This window comes from Mustela erminea, chromosome X (genome assembly GCF_009829155.1).
Source record: "Mustela erminea isolate mMusErm1 chromosome X, mMusErm1.Pri, whole genome shotgun sequence".
Taxonomy (NCBI): Eukaryota; Metazoa; Chordata; class Mammalia; order Carnivora; family Mustelidae; genus Mustela; species Mustela erminea.
Window position 1 is genome coordinate 129,893,832 of NC_045635.1, and position 18,088 is coordinate 129,911,919.

The 18,088-nt window shown below is 35.2% G+C and overlaps 1 protein-coding gene across 3 annotated transcripts in view; it reads left to right on the forward strand.

Annotated features, from left to right (window-relative positions):
* Window positions 1–18,088, forward strand: part of SPRY3 (sprouty RTK signaling antagonist 3) — a 159,109-nt gene that overhangs the window by 82,177 nt on the left and 58,844 nt on the right. The window contains exon 1 of one of the 3 annotated variants that reach the window (XM_032330245.1): window positions 16,179–16,196. The exons of the other annotated variants lie outside the window; for them this stretch is intronic. The gene's annotated coding sequence lies outside the window, so the exon portion shown is untranslated. Of the gene's footprint in view, window positions 1–16,178; window positions 16,197–18,088 lie in introns of those variants that run through there. 3 annotated transcript variants of the gene reach the window in all.

Below are 18,088 nucleotides of genomic sequence, written 5' to 3' on the forward strand. Positions count from 1 at the left end.
GATACTAACCCTTTATCAGGTATGTCACTTGCAAATATCTTCTCCTATTCTGTAGGTTTTCCTTTCATTTTGTTGATTTTTTCCTTCACTGTGCAGAAGGTTTTTATTTTGATGAAATCGCAATAGTTTATATTTTATTTTGTTTCCCTTGTCTCAGGAGAAACAATTTTGTGCTGGAAAACAATTGCTACCAACTGTCTCCAAGGATTTTTATGGTTTCAGGTCTCACAGTTGGATCTGTAATCCATTTGAATCTATTTTTTGTTTAGTGTAAGAAAGTGGTCCAGTTTCAAGTTTTGCATGTTTCTGTCCACTTTTCCCAACACCATTTGTTGAACAGACTGTCTTTTTCCCATTGGATATTCTTTCCTGCTTTGTCAAAGATTAGTTGACCATAGAGTTGTAGGTTTCTGGGTTTTCTGTTCTCTTCCATTGATGTATGTGTCTACTTTCGTGGCAGTACCATACTGTTTTCGTTAATACAGCTTTGTAATATAACTTGAAGTCTAGAATTATGATGCCTCCAGCTTTTCTTTTCTTTTTCAAGACTCCTCTGACTGTTCAGGGTCTTTTGTGGTTCCATACGAATTTTAGGATGGTCTGTTCTAGCTCTGAGAAAATGTTGTTAGTATTTTGGTAGGGATTGCATTAAATGTGTAAATTGCTTCAGGTAATGTAAACATTTTAACAATATTTGTTTTTCCAATCTATGAGCATGGAATGTATTTCTTTGTGATGTCTGCAATTTCTTTTATCAGTGCTTTATAGTTTTCAGAGTACAGGTCTTTCACCTCTTTTGTTATGTTTATTCTTAGGTATCTTATTATTTTCAGTGCAATTGTAAATGGGGTTGATTCCTTAATTTCTTTTTCTGCTGCTTCATGATTGGTGTATAGAAATGCAACAGATTTCTGTACGTTGATTTTTTAAAAATTTTATTTATTTATTTGACAGACAGAGGTCACAAGTAGGCAGAGAGGCCAGCAGAGAGAGAGGGGGAAGCAGGCTCCCTGCTGAGCAAAGAGCCCGATGTGGGGCTTGATCCCAGAACCCTGAGATCATGACCTGAGCCGAAGGCAGAGGCTTAATCCACTGAGCCACCCAGGCACCCCTGTACATTGATTTTTATATGCTGTGACTTTACTGAATTTTTTGATCAGTTCTAACAGTTTTTTCATGGAGTCTTTGGGTTTTCTATATAGAGTATCATGTCATCTGCAAATAGTGGAAGTTTGACTTCTTCCTTGCTGATTGGGATGCCTTTTATTTCTTTTTGTTCCTCTGACTGCTTTGGCTAGGCCTTCCAGTACTATGTTGAATAAAAATGGTGAGAATGGACATCCGTGTCTGTTCCTGACCTTAGGGAGAAAGCTCTCAGTTTTTCCCCATTGAGGATGATGTTTACTGTGGGTTTTTCATGACCTTTATTATATTGAGGTATGTTTCCTCTATCCCTACTTTGTTGAGGGTTTTATCATGAATGAATGTTGTACTTTGTCTTAATGTTTTTTCTGCATCTATTGAAATGACCACATAGTTCTTACCCTTTCTCTTATCGATGTGATGTATTATGTTAATTGATTTGTGAATATTGAACCATGCTTGCAAACCCGGAAGAAATTCCATTTGTGTGTGGTAAATGATTTTTTAAATGTATTTGTTGGATTCAGTTTGCTAGTATTTTGTTGAGCATTTTTATAGCTATATTCATCAGGAATATTAACACACAGCTGTCTTTTTTAAATGGCATCTTTATCTGGTTTTGGTATCAGGATAATAATGCTGGCCTCATGGAGTGAGTTTGGGAGTTTTCCTTCCTTTTCTATTTTTTGGCATATTTGAGAATATGTATTAACACTTCTTTAAATGTTTGGTAGAATTCACCTGTGAAGCCATCTAGTCTTAGACTTTGGTTTCTTGGGAGGTTTTTTTCGGTTCCTAATTTGATTTCTTTGTTGGTTCTCAGTCTCTCAAATCTTGTATTTCTTCCCGTTTCAGGATTCATAGTTTATGTTTCTAGGGATTTATCCATTTATTCTAGGTTGTCCAATTTGTTGACACAGTTTTTAAAATAATATTCTCTTATAACTGTATTTCTGTGGTGTTGGTTGTTATTTCTCTTCTCTCACTTGTGAATTTATTTGAGTCCTTTCTTTTTTTTTCTTGAAAAATCTGGTAGAAGTTTACCAACCATCTCCTGGTTTCATTGATCTGTTCTATTATTTTTTTAAAATGTCTGTATCATTTATTTCTGCTCCATTTTCATTATTTCCTTCCTTATGCTGATTTTAGGTTTGGTTGTTATTTTTCTAGTTCCTTTAGGTGTAATGTTAGGTTGTTTATTTGTGATTTTTCTTGCTTCTTGAGGTAGGCATGTAATGCCATAAACTTCACTCTCAGAACCACTTTTGCTGCATCCCAAAGGGTTTGAACATTGGGTTTTCTTTTCATTTGTTTCCATGTACTTTTAAAATTTTTTGTTTCATTTCCTAGTTGACCCATTCATTGTTTAGTAGCATGTTCTTTAACTTCCCTTTATTTTTCCTTCCAGGATTTTTCTTTTGGTTAACTTCTAGTTTCATAGCATTGTGATGACAAAAGGTGTATGATATGATTTTTCACATTGAATTTGTTGAAGCTTGTTTTGTGGGTTAATATGTGGTATATTCTGGAGAATGCTTTGTGTGTACTTGAGTGTGTATTCCTCTGTTTTAGGATGGACTTCTGTTTTAGGATGAACATATCTGTTAAATCCATCTGTTCAAGAGTGTAATTCAAAGCCATTGTTTCCTTGTTTATTTTCTGTTTAGATGATCTGTCCACTGATGTAGGTGGGGCTTTAAGGTTCCCTACTATTATTGTATTATTTTCAATTAGTTCTGTTATGTTTGTTATTAACTGTTTTATGTATTTGGGTGTATAATACAATTACAATTGTTATACCTTCTTATTGGATTGTTCCCTTTATTATTACACCATGTCTTTCTTTATGTCTTGTTATAGTGCTTGTTTTGTAGTGTACTTTGTCCAATACAAGTATTGATATCCCAGCTTTCTTTTGACATCCATTTGCATGATAGATCTTCATCTCCTCACTTTCCCTCTACAGGTGTCTTTAGGTCTGAAGTAAGTCTCTTGTAGGCAACATATAGATGGATCTTGGTTTTTATCCATTCCGTGACCCTATTTCTTTTGATTGGAGCATTTTGTCCACTTATATTCAAATTAATTATTAATAGATATGTATTTATTGTCATTTTATTATTTGTTTCTTTTCCTGCATATTTTCTTTGATCCTTCTTTCTCTCTTTCATGGCTTGCTGGTTTTCTTTTGTATTTTATTTGAATTTCCTTCTCTTTATTTTTTACATATTTATTAGTGGTTTTTGATACATGACTACCATTAGTTTGTATACAAAATCTTGTGCATATGAGTCCATATTAAGCTAATGTTGATTTAAGTTTGAACCCATTCTTAAGCCTCTCTTCCCCAAATTTTAGGTGTATGTCATCATATTTTACATCCTTTTATTTTGCAAGTTCCTCGACTGATTTTTACAGAAATATTCATTTTTTTAAAGATTTTATTTACTTGACAGAGAGAGATCACAAGTAGGCAGAGAGGCAAGCAGAGAGAGAGAGAGGAGAAAGCAGGCTCCCTGTAGAGCAGAGAGCCCGATGCAGGACTCGATCCCAGAACCCTGAGATCATGACCTGAGCTGAAGACAGAGGCTTAACCCACTGGGTCTCCCAGGCACCCCAGAAATATTCATTTTTATAGCTATTGTGTTTCCTACCTTCATACTATCACTTTTGGTCTCTCATTTCCACTCCAGGAGTCCCCTTTAATATTTCTTGCAGAGCTTGTTTAGTGGCCACAAACTCCTTTAGTTTTTACTTTCTGGGAAACTCTTTATCTTTCCTTCCATACTGAATGATAACCTTTCAGAACAGAGAATTCTTTCCTATAGATTTTTCCCATTCTGCACTTTGAAAGTAGCATGACACTCCCTCTGGCTTGCAGAGTTTTATTGAAAAATCTCCTGCTTGCTTTATGAGTTTTACCTTATAAGTTACTGTCTTCTTTTGTTTTGCTGATTTTATTTTTTTTCTTTATCACCACATTTTGCTAATTTAATTACAATACACCTGGGTGTGTGTCTGCTTTTGTTGATCTTGATGGAGTTCTCTGTGTCTCCTGGGTCTGGAAATCTGTTTCCTTTTCCAGATTAGGGAAGTTGTCAGCTATTATTTCTTTAAATAAATGTTTTGTCTGCCTCCTTTCTTCTCTCTTCTTTTGGAACTTATATATTATGAATGTTATTACATTTGATGGAGTAACTGAGTTCCCTAAGTCTATTCTCATTTTGTGTAATTCTTGTTTCTTTTGTTCAGCTTGATTACTTTCCATTACTGTGCTTCTAGATCATTAATTCATTCCTCTGCTCCTTCCAGCCTGCTGTTCATCCCATCAAGAGTGTTTCTCATTTCGCTTATTGAGCCTTTTATCTCTGGTATGCTATTCCTTATCTCTGTGCGAAGAGTCTCACTCATGCCTTCCACTCTTTTCTCAAGTCCAGTAAGCATCCTTATGATCATTACTTTAAATTCTCTTATCAGGTATGTTATTTATATCTGTTTTGCTTAGATCTCCGGCCATGGTCTTGTTGTGTTCTTTCATTTGGGATAAATTTCTTTGTCTTCTCATTTTCTCTAGGTCACTGTGCCTGTTTCTTTGTTTTGAAAAAGTCAGCTACATCTCCTTCTCTTGAGGGTAATAGCCTTAGGAAGCAGAGGTCCTATATTGCCCTGCCATGTAATGCCCCTCTTCCCCAGGGCCTGGCACTTCCAGGAGTGTCTCCAATATATGTGGCACATGCAGATATTTTCCTGGCTGCTTTATCCTTCAGGCCAGTTGTCTACAGAGACTCCCTTTGCCTATTGTGGACAGTGTTTGGTCCATGGTCTGAATGTGGTACATTTTAACTAGGTGTACTCTGGTCTGTTTGTGAAATGAGACCTGTCACAACCCTGCCAGAACTGAGGCTTCACAAAACTTCCAGATTGTGAGATGTCATGTGAACAGGGGTTTGGTCCTGGGGGTGGGGGTCTGTCTCCCTCAAACTAGGGTGAGTGTAACTGTGAAGGGTGGTTCCATTGAGGCATGGGAGATTAGGGCTTGGTGTAAACAAGTTAAGTAATGTCTGCTCTGTGCTCATTCCTGAAGTTGACCCTATAAATCTACAACTGTTCTGAAAACTAGAGTCAAATAAAGTATTTAAAATTTAAACCAAATTAAATTCATGAAGTATTATGAAAGCTCTATCCAGATATAAAGTCAAAATGTAGAGGTCAACTCAAAAGGTTATAAAAAGGATACAGTAAAGCAAAAAGAAGAAAATGACAAATATAAAAAGCAAAATAGGTAAATTCTGAAACAAAAAATGTTTTATAAATAATTCCAAGAAGGGGATCTTAGAAAAAAGGCAGTAAAATAGAAAAATCTTGGGCAAATATAGTCAATGTAAAAAATATTATTATCAGTAATTCCAGTTAATTAGAAAGAAGGATAATATAGTAGATACAGAGGGGAAATTACAATACATAAAAATATATACTTTTGAAAATCTCAAAGGAATAATCTTTTGTAAGAATGTAAATTACCTAAATTCAGTAAAGACATATAAAAATGCATAGACCAATAACCAACAAAGAAAAAGGGGGCCTGAGCCCTAGAAACTTTTGGATAAATTTTAGAAAATGTCAAGGGAAGTTAATTCAAAAACTATAGAAATTTTTCCCAGAACACAGGAAAATATTGAAAGGTACTTCATTTTATGAAGCTAACAAAACCCTAACACAGAACGCCAAGAAATATATCACCAATAAGTTTATTATACATCTATTTTACCTATAGATTTATGCCTTAAAATTATAAATAAATAAAATACTGACAAGTTGAATTGAATGGTATATTGAAAATAATAATGTACAAATATAGCTATGTTAGAAATCTCCCATCTTAGTCTTTTAGTGGGTATGTGCTTCTGGGCTCTGACTTTCACAAGTGCTTCAGCCTAGAATGAGGTATTTATCTCCTCCCACCAGGAAGAATAGAAAATTCTGGAGTTTGATATTTCCTTTTCCTTAAATCATTTAGACTCTGGTAAAATCCACACTGGTTAGACTCTGGTAAAGTTGCTTCTCTTTTTAAATTTTTTAATTTAAATTCCAGTTAGTTAACATAGAATACAATATTAGTTTCAGGTGTACAGTATAGTGATTCAGCACTTCCATACAACACCTGGTGCTTATCACAACAAATGCCCTCCTAAATCCCCCATCACCTATTTCACCGATCCCCCAACCATCTTCCCTCTGGTAACCCTCAGTTTGTTCTCTATAATGAAGAGTCTGTTTCTTGGTTTGACTCTCTCTCTCTCTCTATTTTCCTTTTGCTCATTTATTTTGTTCCTTAAATTCCACACATGAGTGAAATCGTATGGTGTTTGTCTTTCTCTGACTGACTGATTTCACTTAGCATTATGCTCCCTAGCTTCATCCACATCATTGCAAATGGTAAGATTTCATTCTTTTTATGATCAATAAACTTTCCATTGTATACATGTACTACATCTTCTTTATTCATTCATCAGTCCATGGATACTTGGGCTATTTCTATAGTTTAGCTATTATTGATAATGCTGCTAAAAACATAGGGGTACATGTATCTCTTCAAATTGGCATTTTTGTATTATTTGGGTAAATATCTAGTAGTGCAATTGCTGGACTGTAAGATAGTTCTATTCTTAATTTTTTGAGGAACCTCCATATTTCTTTGCAGAATGGTTGCACCAGTTTGTACTCCTACCCCAAATAAGACGATTCCCCTCTCCCACAATCTCATCAACACATGTTGTTTCATGTGTTGTTGATTTCAGCCATTCTGACAGGTATGAGGTGATATCTCATTGTAGTTCTGATAAAGTAATTTCTCTTGAGGACAGAACTTTGTTAAGGAGTATAGAATACTCTGGGTCTATTTCAGAATAGTTATTTTTCCTCCTCCCTCTGAAGGAAACATGAGGGGATTTTTCTCTGATCTCTACCATGGTTGGATTCCCAGGGGTGAAACTCTTGAAAGTGTGGAGTCTCCCCTAAGGATGGACCTCTAGAACTTCTTAATCTCTCAAATTAATCCATGTTTAGTCTCCAACAACCACCCAATTACCTTGTGTTTATATCTCATACTGGCTTCAGTGTAGTTTCTTTTCCCACTAAACTATAATTCTCTATATCCACCTGTCTTTGCCTTTCCAGTTTTTGTGGAGTTGTCTTGCCCTGTGAATTCAATTCTCTGATGTATCTAAGAAGAGTTGTTCATTTTCAGTTTTCAGGATTTTTTTTCGGGTTGTGAGAATAGGAATGGTGACTTCCAGCCTATTCACATGTCAGTCCAGAAACCACAAGTGTTTTTAATTTTTATGATTTCTTAAATGTAATTATGTTTTAAGAACTGTATCTGCCAAACATATTTAAAGTGATGTTTAAAATCTTCCAGGTGTTTCCATTTTGTTTGTTATTTAACTTTTATCTTAATTAAATGTGGTCAGAGCATTTGTCCCTTAACTCTTTTTTTTTTTAAATTAATTTTTTATTTTTTATAAACATATATTTTTATCCCCAGGGGTACAGGTCTGTGAATCACCAGGTTTACACACTTCACAGCACTCACCAAAGCACATACCCTCCCCAATGTCCATAATCCCACCCCCTTCTCCCAAACCCCCTCCCCCCAGCAACCCTCAGTTTGTTTTGTGAGATATTTATAAATTTTTTGAGTTTGCTTCATAGCACATTATACAATAAATTTTAATACTTTTCTACAGACCTTTACAAATAACTTCTAAAAATATGCTAACTTTGTTCAACATTGTTGATTAATTATATTACTCTATGTTATCATTTATTCATTCAACAAATACTTGTTGAAATCAGTATGATTCAGGCAATGTGTTAGTTACCTGTGAAATAATGATGAACAAACAGAAACAGTTTTTGGTCTTGTGAGACTCACAATCTGGAAGTAAGATGCAGACAATTAAACAGACAACTATAACACCATCTGAAAAGTGCCATAGTAAGGATCATATAGAGTTTTATGTAAGAACATAGGAAGGACAGATAATACAGACTAGGGAGTCAGGGAAGATTTTATTGGGAAAATTATGACCAAACTGAGACCTAAAGGATGAATAGAAGCTAACCAGGAAAAGGGGAATTAAAAAGGGTTTTAAACATGTCTGAAGAACAGGAGGTGATAGTTAGCAATGCATTTTTAGGAACTTAAAGAATTTCACTGTAGCTGGATTGTGCAATGTGATCTGGGACTAGAGGGCAGGGTGGTGAAATGAGACTGGACAAAGTCCAAATTATGTGAAGACTTTTGCTCATATTAAGGAGTATGGAATGCGTCTTAAGATAAGTAAAGAGTCATTGAAAAAAATTAAACTGGTGAGTGACATGATTTTAACTGTATATTAGAAAGAGTCTCTACTGAAGTCTTAGCTACAATGATCAGACTACAACAACAACAAATAAAAGGCATCCAAATTGGGAAGGAAGAAGTCAAACTTCCGCTATTTGCAGATGATGTGATACTCTATATAGAAAACCAGAAAGACTCCACCAAAAAAAACTGCTAGAACTGACACACAAATTCAGTAAAGTCGCAAGATACAAAAATCAATGGACATAAATCTGTTGCATTTCTATATGCCAATCATGAAGCAACATAAAGAGAAATCAAGGAATTAATCCCCTTTAAAATTATACCAAAAATTAATAAGATACTTAGGAATACACCTAACCAGAGAGGTAAAAGATCTGTACTCTGAGAACTGTAAAATCCTGTTGAAAGAAATTGAAGGTGACACAAAGAAATGGAAAGGCATTCTATGCTCATGGATTGAAAGAACAAGTATTGCTAAAATGTCTATATTACCCAAAGCAATCTACACATTTAATGCAATCTTTATCAAAATACCAAAAGCATTTTTCACAGAGCTAGAACAAACCATCTTAAAATTTATATGGAATCACGAAAGACCATGAATATCCAAAGCAACATTGAAAAAAAAAAGGGGGGGGGAAACTGGAAGCATCATGATTTTGGACTTCAAGTTATATTACAAAGCTGTAATGACCAAGGCAATATAGTACTGGCACAAAAATAGGCACATAGATCAATGGAACAGAATAGAAAACCTAGAAACAAACACAAAACTGTATGATCAATTAATCTTCAACAAAGCAGGAAAAACTATCCAATGGAAAAGACAGTCTCTTCAACAAGTGGTGTTGGGAAAACTGGACAGCCACATACAAAAGAATGAACATGGGCCACTTTGTTACAACATACACAAAAATAAATTAAAAATGGATTAAAGACCTAAATGTGAGACAGAAAATCATTAAAATCCTAGAGGAGAACACAGGTAATAACCTCTATGACATTGGCCGTAGCAACTTCTTTCTAGATATATCTCCAGAGGCAAGGGAAGCAAAAGCTAAAATAAACTATTGGGAGTACATAAAAATAAAAATCTCTGCACACTTGCAAATAGCATATCCAATACAGGGTTAGTTTAGAAAATACATAAAGAACTTGTTAGATTAAACACACAAAAAACAAATAATCCAATTAAAAAATACTCAGAAGACATGAACAGACACTTCTCCAAAGAAGACATCCATACAGCCAACAGACACATGAAAAGATGCTCAACATCATTCATCGTCAGTGAAATACAAATCAAAACTACAATGAGATATCACACCACACCTGTCAGAATGACCAAAATTAACAAGTTAGGAAACAACAGGTGCTGGTGAGGATGTGGAGGGAACCTTCCTACACTGTTGGTGGGAATGCAAACTGGTGCAGGCACTCTGGAAAACAGTATGGAGGTTCCTTAAAAAGTTAAGAATAGAACTACTGCCGACTCCTGACAGTGCATGGGAGAAGAATGAGGCACAAATAAGTCAGCTGCAAGAGAATGGGAGCAGGGGGCGACAGTAGAAAAGACTGTCCCTGTTCGGGCACCAGTATGATCCTATGATCCAGCAACCGTACTAACAGATATCTACCCAAAGGCTACAAAAATATAATTCAAAGGATACATGCACCCTGATGTTTATAGCAGCATTATCAACCATAGTTAAATTATGGAAAAAGCCCAAATGCCTATTGATAGATGAATGGATAAAGAAAATGTGCCATATATATATTATTCAGCCATCAAAGAGAATGAAATCTTGCCATTTGCAGATGTGGATGAAGCTAGAGTATTATGCTGAGTGAAATAAGTCAGTCAGAGAAAGACAGATACCATATGATTTCACTCCTATGGAATTTAAGAAACAAAAGAAATGATCATAGGGGAAAGAAAGGGAAAGGCCAACCAAGTAACAGACTCAAAACTATGGAGAACAAACTGATGGCCAGCAGAGGAGAGATGGGTGGGGGGGGGATGGGTTAAATAGGTGGTGGGGATGAAGGAGGGCACTTGTGATGAGCACCGGGTATTTTATGTAAGTGTTGAGTCACTAAATTGTACACCTGAAACTAATATTACACTGCATGTTAACTAACTGGAATTTAAATAAAAACTAAAGAAAAAAAGGGAAGATTCTCTACCTTCAAAATGGAAAATGAATTGGAGTAAGGAAATATAGGATATCTTTAATCCTATATTAATACCACCTCTGATTTTATTTTTAATTCAATTTGAATTATCCAAGTAATTTATAAAACTATCCTCACACCTTATACAAAATTTAATTCAAAATATATCATGGACTTATACGTAAAATGTAACACTAAAAGTTTTAGAAAGTTAACACAGGATAAAATCTTGGGGACCTAGTGATAGACCAAGCATTCTCAGACAAGATAGCAAAAGCACAACCCATAAAAGAAAAAATGGATAAATTGGACCTCATCGAAATTAAAAACTTTTGCACTGTGAAAATAATGTTAAGAGGAAAACTCAGGGTGCAGATTGAAAGAAAATATTTGCAAACCATGTGTCTGACAAAGGACCTGTATCTACAATATATAAAGTGTGCTCAAAATTCAACAGTGAAAACAGTAAATTCAATTGGAAAATCATTAAAAGACATGAGCAGACATTTCACCAAAGAGGATGAATAATATACAGATGACAGATAAGCACATGGAAAGAGGTTCAATATTATTATCCATAAGGGCAATGCAAATTCAGGCCACAATGCAATATCATTACAGACCTATTATAGTAGTCAAATGAAAAGTAGTGATAATACCAGATGCTAGTGATAATACACAGAAACTGGATGTCTAATACATTAATGGTGTGAATGCCAAATAGTAAAGGCTCTATGAAATCAATTGTTGCAGTTTTTATAAATATTCAATTACCATAAAACCAAGCATTTATACTCCTGTACATTTATCTAAAGAAATGAATACTTATATTCATATAAAAACCTGTACATTAATATTAATAATAATAAGTAAAAATAGAAAAATACTGTCAACAACTCAAATGCTGTTCAACCATGTGAATGATTGGCAAACTATTTTAGATCTAAACTATAGAATGCTGGGCGCCTGGGTGGCTCAGTGGGTTAAGCCGCTGCCTTCGGCTCGGGTCATGATCTCAGGGTCCTGGGATCGAGTCCCACATTGGGCTCTCTGCTCAGGGGAGAGCCTGCTTCCTCCTCTCTCTCTCTCTGCCTGCCTCTCTGCCTACTTGTGATCTCTCTCTGTCAAATAAATAAATAAAATCTTAAAAAAAAACCAAACTATGGATTGCTATTCTGCAATAAAGATGAATGGTTGTGATCTCTCTCTGTCAAATAAATAAATAAAATCTTTAAAAAAAAACTGTGGATTGCTATTCTGCAATAAAGATGAATGGACCATTGATACATGCAACAACTTAGATGCACTTCAAGGGTATTATGCTTAAATAAAAAAGCCAATTCCAAGATGTTACATACTGCGTGTTTCCATTTATATAACATTCTCAGAATGACTGAACTACAGAAGTAAAGAACAGGTTAGTGGTTCCCAGGGGACAGGGATGGAGGTGGGGTGTGGCAGGGGGTGAGCGAGAATACAAATAGGTAGAACAAAGTAGTTCCTTTATGGTGATGGAATAGCTTTGTATCTTGATTGTTGTGATACTTACACAAAACTATGCGAGGAATTAAATTGCATAGAACCAACACACAGATGCAGATTTTAAAATGGTGAAAACTGGATAAAATCTGTGGTCTTACAGTAGTTTACCAATGTCAGATTCCTGGTTTTGATATTATACTAAATTATTTAAGATGTCACCATTAGGGGAAGATAGGAGAAGGGTTCACAAAATTTTGTTGACTATTTTTGTAGCTTCCCATTTCAAAATAATTTTTAAAAGAATAATTTCCTAGATTGTGAAGAAACACTTAAAAAATTTAAAAAAAAAAAAACCAAAAAAAAAAAAAATTAATAACAAAAACCTTGAGTTCCACCCTCAGTTGTGACATATATTATTTTTTTCTCAAGACAAACTACTGTGTTCTAACTGTAACTACTTCAAATTATTTTGGTCATAAAGAGAACTGAACAAAAAACTGCATTGATCAATGCAAACACTTTAGCACTGAAATATGTATAACTTCTGTTTTAAAATATCACCATAATCTGAGGTATATTTTAGATTATTTCTCTTCTTTTTTTAATTTTTAATTTTTTTTTTAATTTTTTATTTTTTATAAACATATATTTTTATCCCCAGGGGTACAGGTCTGTGAATCACCAGGTTTACACACTTCACAGCACTCACCAAAGCTTAGATTATTTCTCTTCTGAGGGTCAAGCTGATTTTTAAAAACAGTTGTGCATCATCAGAGTCTTATACTTGTGAATAAAGCACATGGGACATATAATTTTAAGTCAGACATAAGATGTAACTTTGGAACAGTTAAGATTATTTTTTGGTATATTTCTTACCTGCCACTTAAGGCGATAAAGACAAGTCCAAATATGCTTCAAATAATAGCAACTTTTAAGAATGTCAGGTCTGGAGACACCTGTGGTGGGGTGGGATCTGATGGGGCCAGGAGACATGACATTTGGGTTCTTATCTCTGTCTTTCTTAAATATAGGATTGTAAGCAAGTCATTTAATCTCTTTTAGCTTCATTTTCCCTCTCTATAAAACTTCAGTCATGGGCACCTGGGTGGCTCAGATGGTTGAGGGTCTACCTTTGGCTTGGGTCATGATCCCAAGGTCCTGGGATCAAGTCCTGCTTCAGGCTTCCTGCTCTGTGGGAAGCCTGCTTCTCCCTCTGCCTCTATCTGTCTCTCATGAATAAATAAATAATTTTAAAAACAAAACTAAACTGCGATCATTTTTCTTGTTCTGCTTACTTCAGAGGGCTGTTATAAAGATTGTGAGATAAAATAAATGAAAAATTTGTAAAACTGTAATGTGATATAGAAATATAAGGTGAGACTAAGGGTGGTATTATATTAAAGGTATACTGACTTTAAAGAAAAAGAATTAAGACATCACATACAAGTCTAAAGTCCCTTTTGGTCACTATTTCTGATTACTTTCACTTCTCCACCCCAGAAGTCATTACTGCTCTAAGTTTTGTGTGTACCATTTCATAATGCTTTTTTATTTTATGCTTACATATATGCACTTACAAGAATATGTGTAAATATATGGTATTATTTTTGCATGCTTTCTACATAAATGTTATCATATGGTGTGTGTCATTCTGTAGCTTGCTTTTTTCAGTCAGTGTTATATCTTAAAGATATATTCATACTGATATATATATAGCTTTAATAAATTTATTGTGACTGTGGCATTCTATTTGATATACAATTTCTATTTAACTATTTCTCTGTTATTGGACATTCAGGCTGTTTTGCAGTGTTGTAGAAAATATTCTTGTACATGTCTTCTAATACACATGTATATTTTTCTCAGAGGAGGAAATATAATTGATGTGTCATAGATTAACATTTTGAACTTTACTATAACTGCCAGATTATACCCCAAAGTGGCTGTACCAATATGTATCTCTATCATTTCCCCATACCCTTGCTAAAATTAGATCTTATCTTCCAAATATAACCTATAAAAAATCAATCCACCTTGTGGCAGTTTCAGCATGGTGTCATGTTTAAATAAACAGTTGTCTAAAATCCCAAAAGAAAGTAAAAACATCGCATTTGATTTTTGCCTCTTATATGCCTTTCACAATACACAGCAAAATAGCTTAAAAATACTTTTCACCTAGTTACTTCCTGAAATCCCCACTCATCATGGTACAGTAGGTACTCCAATCTCTTTCTCTTTCAAAATTACCTAAAACACTGGTATCTAGCCCAAGTTAATTTTTCCTTCTTTTAGTAATTGTCTACTCTTTCCAATATAAATCAAGCAAATCCTGGCTTGTTTCATTTCACTCTCTTAACCATTATCCTGATCTTTGGAACAAATTTCAGGAACAGAGTGTGCAAGGGCATAATTCTAAGTGGATGTGTGGAGTGTAAGTTGTAAGTACTTTTATTTCAATTATTTTTCCTATCATACAAGCTAGAGCAAAGTGCAAGACTGGTTTTAAGTTTGAACTTTAGGCAGGAAGAATGTCTTCCCACAAGATGGGGTTTTTGAATTCCTCTTTTATTTACACAGTACACAGAAAAATGTAGGTCCTGAAGAAAAAAAAAAACATATATCCCAGGGAGATAACAGATAAGAACCACTCAGATTAGAACAGCTGCATCAGGAAGTATTAATAAAACTCTTTCTAGTTACAATTACTCTACTCATACAATTTCCATTTCAACAATTCTGAGCCCTTCAGCAAAGCTTTTGGTATTTCCATGATTGGTTAACAAATATTTCTAGAATTCTTCTTGTGTGCAAAGTCCAGTATTGTCTAGTTAGTTTGTGAGAGAGGTGGAGCAAGCATAGAAGACACATGTTTCTGTTCGTAGGTACCTTTTAGTTTAGTTTCAGAGTGTCATTGCAGCATTGTGGTTAAGCATACAGACTCTGAGGTCAAATTTCATGGGTGACATGACTTTATCACCTGTTTGTGTGACCTTGGGTAAATAATTTTAGCTCTCTGAGTTCAGTTTCCTTATTTATTAACGCAATAATTGTTCCTATCTCATAAATCTATTCTGAGAGAAACAGTTCTTCCTGGAATATTTTACATGAAAGGAAAACAAAAACATATCTATCTTTTCTGTGATTCTCACTCATTCCTCTATTAGGGAAATGCAGATCAAAACCACAATGAGATACCATTTTATACCGACTAGGATGACCACAATAATTTCTTTTTTTAAATTTTTTTTAATTTTTATAAACATATAATATATTTTTATCTCCAGGGGTACAGGTCTGTGAATCATCAGGTTTACACACTTCACAGCACTCATAATTTCTTTAATGGAAAATAACAAGTGGTGAGGCTGTGGAGAAATTGGAACCCTTGCACATTGCTGGTACATGTACATGTACAAGTAAAATGATTCAGTCACTGTGCAAAACAGTTTAACAATTACTCAAAACGTTAAACATAGAATTACTATATGACATGGCAATTGCACTCCTAAGTATATGCACAAAAGAAATGAAAACAGGTTTTTAAGCAAAAACTTGTACACCAAATTTCACAGGATTCCTGTTTACAGTATCAAAGTGGCAGACAACTTAAATGTCTATGAACAGATGAATGGATGAAGAAAATGTGGTCTGTCCATATAATAGTGTATTATTCAGCTTTAAAAAGTTATGAAATTCTGACACATCTTACAGTATGAATGAACCTTGAAAACATTATGCTAAATAAAATAAGCCAGACACAAAAGGACAAATATTTCATGTTTCAGTTTATATTATATATTTTATGTATTTTATATATTTTATATATTTATATTAAGGAAAAAGTGTGTTTGCATAGCCCAGTTTTCTCTTCTCTTCTTGGGAGCTGGACTGCCCACAGAAATAATGCAACACAGCAAGGCATGTAATTTTATGTAGCCCAGTGACTTTGGCAAGAGAGGGGTTCAGAGAAAAGAAGAAAGAAGAGAGCCTAACACTCAAGGCATCTTGCCACTCTGGGACCTTGGAGGTAAGGGAGGTGAGGGTCGGGAAAATTTGTTTGAATATTCAAAAAACGTAATTCCAGACAATTCTGAAACTGGTTTCTCTCTCTCTCTCTCTCTCTCTCTCTCTCTCTCTCTCTGTGTGTGTGTGTGTGTGTGTGTGTGTGTGTGTGTGCATGCTCCTACTGTAAAAATTCCAGTCAAATGCTATGAATAAGCAAGAGTGTTGGAGAAATAAGAACAGCATGAACAGGTAACTTCTTATGATAATGTGCTCTTGCAAGGTCAGGCACAATATTATCTGGAAGATCTAAGTTAATTTGTGTGAAGGAAGCCAACCTGCCACAGTAATGGGCAAGAAGTGGTTAATCAGCAACCAAAGTGCTCCTGCTTCCTAGGGCAGCTGGGGTGACATTTCCCTTCAACATTCCTGCCATCTATATCTCTGCAAAGTGTGGTGTTGGTTTCAGTTCAGATTCCAAGGGGAAGGGACTTTTCCTAGCAAATGCATTTTAAAATGTTTCTCTCTGTGTTATGTTGTACAGAAAAATACTAATCCCACAGAGAGAATTAGACACACACACACACACACACACACACACACACACCCCAAAAAGAAGAAAAAAGTCTGATATAAGTACAGACCCAGAACACCAAAGTCAGAGAGAGCCACAGCTTCACACAATCTTTGTTCACATTATAGAGGGAAACAAAGTCTTCCACAGAAACCTGCTGTACCACTCTTAGTAATGGACTCCTTTGGCTTGGCCTGGGCCATTCTACTTGTGGATTGTTTCTTGTCAGCCTTTCCAGGTAATGCCTATATTTTCAGGCTGCCTCAATTCATTGGATTGGGCCTTGGGGGCTCTTTTTGGCGTGCATCTGATCAAATTGTATTTTAGAAAAACATGGGATCAAGGAAGACTAGAATGGTAAAGTACTGACTGCAAAACTCCTTTACCAACTTCCAATATGTCTGAATTCATGTCTAAGGAACATAGAAACACCCTTCAATTCCTAGTTTCTTGCCACCACTCAAACATTTCTTATGAAGAACAGAGAGATTCAATGCAACTTCCGTCTCAGGAAGAGCTCTAGAGAAACCATCTTTTTTTAAGCTGGAAAAACTCACCTCATCCAAGACCAACTTTAATTCCCTAAATTTTGCTTAAACCAAAGAATAGGCAATTAGAAGGGATACACTGGTTGGTGTTCCATAGGTTGGTTTTCTTGGAGAGTGGAAAGGGTCTTTCACCTGTTACTTAACTGTTTCTGTCAGTAAGGGTGCATCAGAGACCCTGTTGTAATAAGTTGCATTACTACAGAGGAACACATAAGACTGGGGCCTGGTACAAGGACCATCATGAAGCTATTGAGACCCACTGACAACTTTTTAAAGGTGTGACTGTATTATGCTATAAGCGAAACAAGTCAGTCAGATAAAGACAAATACCATATGACTTCAGTAATATGTGGAATTTAAGACACAAAACAAACAAACACAGGGAAGGGAAGGAAAAGTAAAATAAGATAAAAATAGGGGAAATCAAACCATAAGAGGCTCTTAACGATAGAGAACAAGGGTTCCTGGAGGGGAAGGGGATGGGGTATGTAGGTAAGTGAGTGATGGGCATTAAGGAGGGTTAATGTGGTGAGCACTGGGTGTTATATGCTAGTGATGAATCACTAAATTAACCCCTGAAACTAATAATACACTAAATGCTAACTAATTTGAATTGAAATAAAATCTTTTAAAAAAATAAAGATTTGGGTGTAACCAATCAACAGGAATAACAAAAACTTCCAGTCAGCAGGGATCACCTGTGAGAGCAGAAACTAAATGTTCAGGCTTAGGAGAACTTACTACACTAACATACCTGGCTTTGTCTTCCAGACAAAAATCATCCTTGACCTCAGA